Here is a 5475-nt window from a genome sequence, read left to right on the forward strand (position 1 = left end):
ACTAGGTACTGAAAAAACTATAGTAGACCATAATGGGGAAGTAAGATTTTTAAAAAGAGACATAAGCACAGACTTAGCAACTTTTTAAGCAAATTAGTAAAAACAAAGTGCAACCACTAAGGGTCTCTGAAAATGCAAACAATGAGACAATTAGCCTAAAGGGGCTCTTCCCTCCTCCTAACAGGAGGGCTTGCTCCAATCTCAGCTTCCCACTGGATCCTTAGCATTTCCCCCCAAAAAACAGGAAGGCAGCTTCGCACAGGCCTCCAGTCATCAGAGGCTGAGCTGGCTCTCCCGGACAATCCTGTGAACAGCTGGCATCCAAATTCAGTGAGGCCGGTGCCCAGATAATTTGTTAGTCAGTCTGTTCCTGCCCCACTGCCATTGATGAAGTTGCTCTCAGACTTGCCTGTAAAAGAGAAGAGCAGGTGACATTCTGTCACCCAGAATGTTCACTCACCGTGTGTCCAAGAGCAGGCCCTGACCCTCGTCATCTCTCTAGAGGATACTAAGGCATCAGAAAACTCACGTCCTTTTCCCCCCTGATCTTTGCTTGTATAGTTTTTGCCCTAATAAAATCCATTTCCTAATCCACAGTGTGTGACATGTCAGAGGCCTGCGTTGCTCAGCTGAGTAGAGGGAATACACAGGCATGTCTAATCTCCCGTCTTTATTCTTTTTTTAAATGTTTATTTAGTTTTGAGAGGTGGGGGGGTAGTGGCAGAGAGAGAGGGAGACACAAAATTCTAAGCAGGCTCCAGGCACTGAGCTGTCTGTACAGAGCCTGAAGCGGGGCTCATACTCACGAACCATGAGATCAGGACCTGAGCCAAACTTGGTTACTCATGGACTGAGCCACCCAGGTGCCACCTCTCCAGTATCTACTCTCACACAGCCTTATCCATCAAGGTTTCAAAAGATGCACCTCATTTCTCCCTGTTCTCCCACTGTTCTTTTTTTTTCAATTTTTTTATGACTTTTATTTATTTTTAAGAGACAGAGAGAGACGGCGTGAATAGGGTAAGTTCAGAGAGAGACGGAGACACAGAATCCGAAATAGGCTCCAGGCTCTGAGCTGTCAGCACAGAGCCCGATGCGGGGGCCGAACCCACGAACCGTGAGATCATGCCCTGAGCCGAAGCCAGAAGCCAGATGCCCCTCTCCCATTGTTCTTAAATGTAATGCATAGAGTTTTACGGACCTGAATTCATGTAAATAACTTATTTTATGATCTCCTCATCTCACTCAAGCTTTAATTCTTTCCCCTTCATGTTTATTATTTTCAGTGTGGAAAGTATTCCCTTTGATAAAGAAAGGAGATGAAATAAAAGCTAAACTGTTAAGCTACCTTATGGCATCAGTTAATATAATTTTTTTTCTGCCCAAGTAAAGAAATTCCCTCATTCTTATTTGCTTATACTGAGCATAATTTAAAACCTATTTTACTTCCTTCTAAATTTATGGTGTATTTTGAACTGCACTTACTAGTTTATGACAAGATTATTATTCCAGTGGATTTTAAGATTATTCATTTGTGTAACATGTTTTTCTAGTAACCTCTTCAAAGTGTGCATATTCCTTAGTACCTGGAAATGTGAAAGTGAGAGCATTGAGGTTTTACTTTGCCATAATGTGTTAGCTCACTAAATTTGTGGAGGCTGAGTGATATATTCTTGGATGCAGATATTCATCTGCAATAAAATTTTATTATAAACTCAAAATTATCTGCCAAAGAGTAGATTTTTGGATTTTCCTGCATATAACTCGAGACACTTAACTATAAGATAATATTTCCCACTCAGAATATTCTGTAAAGGTGTTCATGGAAGCATTAAGTAAAATTCCAGTAGTTTGCATGCTATCTGCCCATCCAAATCACCTTCCTTTTCTCTTTTTTTTTGTTAAAAATTCCCATGTCATCAAGGATCATAAATGATCTTAGCTGCTCTAAGAAATTTTCAGAGATATTCTCAAACTTCTGAGATCTATCCTCATTAGTTTTTGATGAGAGTAACTGTCAGGACTGATCTCTTGGCATTTAGCTCCTTGTTTTGTGATATATTCTTATAGGCTATATATTTTCTAGCCAATTATTATTTTCTTGAAGTCCAGGGGCACATTATATGTATTTTTGGCAACCCAAACAACTAACATGAATAAGCTACATACAAATAGACACCTGAACATATATTTTTGAGAAAGAATCATGCATCTCTATGCAAGAACAAGAAAGAAAATTAGATAACATAAACATAGGTTAATTTTATTTCAAAAAATGGTAGAAAATTGAGTACATTCAATTCTACTATCATTTTCATGAATAATAAAACAAAAAAACAATAAAGTTGAACACAGGGAAAAACAATACTGGCAAATTTATTTCTGTGGCTCAGGTTATACATGAGGGTAAAAATGATAAGTAATGCACTGCCACCTAGTGGCAAAACTTCACTTCAAATGAAATAATGGTTTATATAGTCAAAATACTCCAGTCACTGGGGATCTGTGGTCAGGAAATTTAACACCCCATGAGAAAAATATGAAGGAAAGAGAAGTGAACACTCAGGTCATAGGAAATTTCAAACTAAATGAGAGTGTATATCTAGTTCAAATCAAGCAAACAAATTTGAAAAAAAAGCAAAAACAAAATTATAAGATAGTTGGAAACCTGAATTTTGCCTAGATACTTAATATCAATGAATTGTTCATATTTTTGGATGTCATAGTTGTGCTGGGCTTATGCTTTAAAAATAAAATCATTTTCATCTTTTAGAGTAAACATTCCAATAAAATTACTGATAAAATGATACAATGCATTAAGTTAACACACAGAATGGAGGGAGATACACAGGAGCTATACGTGAAGCAGTTCAGGTTATAAATGGAAACTTTTTAAAGCTGACTTCCGTTTACTTCTATACCTGTTTGAAATTTTCTCTAACAATTTTTTTCAAATTTCCCCAGTACATATATTACTATTGAGTATAGGATTTGATTAATAAAAACAGAGCGCTTTCTCCATAAATTATTTTACGGAAACCAGTAGGTTAAGTCATGGGTTCGGAAGAAGAATTTATAATCTTCCTTTGCCTTAATAAATGAACATTGAAGAAATTAACTCAAACCCTCTTAAGCACAAGCTAGTAAGAGAGTTGAAACAACTTCTCCAATCCTGTTTATATCAAGTCTCAAACTCACATCGATTTATAAAACAGATTACTAAACAAATAACAAAAGGTGAATTGTAAAGACCTATTATTTAGTAAATTGTCCTGGAGTGCGATTAATTTGTCTCTCTCTCTTCTCTCAATATTTACTAAGTATTGGGCTTCCAAATATGTTCCAACCTTTCAAAAAAGAACCAGGGAGTTACTGCCTTGTTGCTAGGCTTTAGACAACAGTTGGAGGGCCTGCTTTCATTTTTTTTCCTACGCTGACTGGAGTCCTTTAGGAAATTAATTCAGTTTCTTAGCAACCCAGATGGCTAAAACTTAAACATACTTAGAGTTCTTTTGTGAAGCAAAGTCTAAATGTTTCCCTAATAAACTATGTGTTTGTTTAGTCTTGCTTGGCTTTGCAGAAAAGATTTGCTGAGACATACTGCCCTAGAAATTTTTACAGAAAGCTCTGCTTCACAGGGTGAGTGAAGTTATTGATTTTCTAATGAATGCTCCTGCTTTTGTTTTTATTTTGAATTACTCTAGTTTGTCGGTTTGACTAACTGTTTTAATCTATGTATTTTATATGAGATAGATGAGTTTATTTATGAAAGAAACAATTTCTTTATATATAATATTATAGAAGAGAAATTATGAAAAATATAGTAAGAAGGAGAAAGCCAAGCTGGAGGAGAGTGCTGAATTTCTTTATGAACTTATAAATATGCAAAACTTTGTGATTCGCTGTGCTGTTAATAATAGCACACTATTTTATAATGCTCTTTGTGAGGTTGGCAGCATTTATGTGTCAGGTATTTATCTAGATCACTGTTTATATCTATTACCTCAACTACTTAATATTACAAAATCAAATTCAGATATGGAAGCAAATGAAGATTACATTTCCTTATGTTTGCTAACCAAAGAAATGTATTTCTTTTTAATTAGCAGATCACTAAAAACAGATAAAAATATTTTGTGACTCTCCAGTTGAAAATATTTGAGGAATAAATTTAAATGAAAGCTTATTTTTTATATTGCCACTACTATTAAGGAGTTTTCCATTTAGAAATAAGTTATGATTAGATGTTTGAAGTTTTAGATACAGTTTTCAAAACGGAACCTGTAATTGTCAGATTTTGGCAAACACAGAATACTTATTCTTCTTCTTATCATTGGGCCACACAAAATTTGCATTTTTGTAAGATTGAAAAATGGTTGCATAGCAGCAATTTCAAGTGGCTCAACTTAATGTATGCTGAATCCTATGTAGGATTTGTAAGCCTAGAAAATTCTTGTCTCATCAATTTTATAATCCAATTTTGAGGTAGATTTTGTTGTTTGGGTTTTTTTAGATTTATTTATTTACTTACTTACTAAATGCAATTAAGCTTCTCTTCTATTTTCAGTGGGACATCTTGGCCAAAATATAGCTTTTACAATGTTGACATTTACCATGAAACATTTGACTGAATAAGAATATTGCTAGTTTATTTTTTCTTTATTTCTTAACTGCACATCTCATAACTTTATATTTCTCTATATTGTAGGGGTTTTTTTTCCATTTAAATTAAGTGTGGTGATATGATATCACTATTACAGCCTTCAATCATTCGGTAGATCTTCAGATGATCTCCTTCTGGCATACCTAGGGCCTACAATGATACATGCTAACACATGAATCGTGTACTATAAAAGCCCAATGTTACATACATATTATTCAAATGAGTAGTATTTAATACTAAATTCATAAATACAAGACCAAATGAAGTATCATAAAAACTGTAGAGAATTGATTCCATTTGAAATAGGCATAGTAACAATTTTTTGTAGTCCAGAAGTCCTGAGACAAATGGAGACAGAGGCGCACATCGTCCGCAACAAGCTGATGGGCGTGTCTACGCACAGCTACGCTAGCAGAGATCTAGATCAGCACTGCGATCCCCAACCACAGCCTCTTGGTTTGACGGCTGTGTAACTTTCTTACTGCCACAGTACTTGTTTTTTTTTTAATACCAATCAGACTTCCAGGGTCTTGACCTATTTTTTTTTTCTTTCAGTTTATGACTGTCCTGGAATCAATTTCATTCCAGCTGTATGTCCTGGTGAGATAACTTCACTGTCTCACTCACTGACATCCTCAAACCCAATTTTCATTGCAACAGATGACAAAACCCTGACTATGAATCCGAATTCTCATGCAGCCAGACTTCTGAGCCCTACAGGAGATAGCTTCATGTACAATTTTGGCCAAGGCTGAGGCTTCAGGCCTCCTCAGATGTTCAAATATATATATATATATATATATATATATATA

Source organism: Suricata suricatta, chromosome 2 (assembly GCF_006229205.1).
Source record: "Suricata suricatta isolate VVHF042 chromosome 2, meerkat_22Aug2017_6uvM2_HiC, whole genome shotgun sequence".
NCBI classification, from domain to species: domain Eukaryota; kingdom Metazoa; phylum Chordata; class Mammalia; order Carnivora; family Herpestidae; genus Suricata; species Suricata suricatta.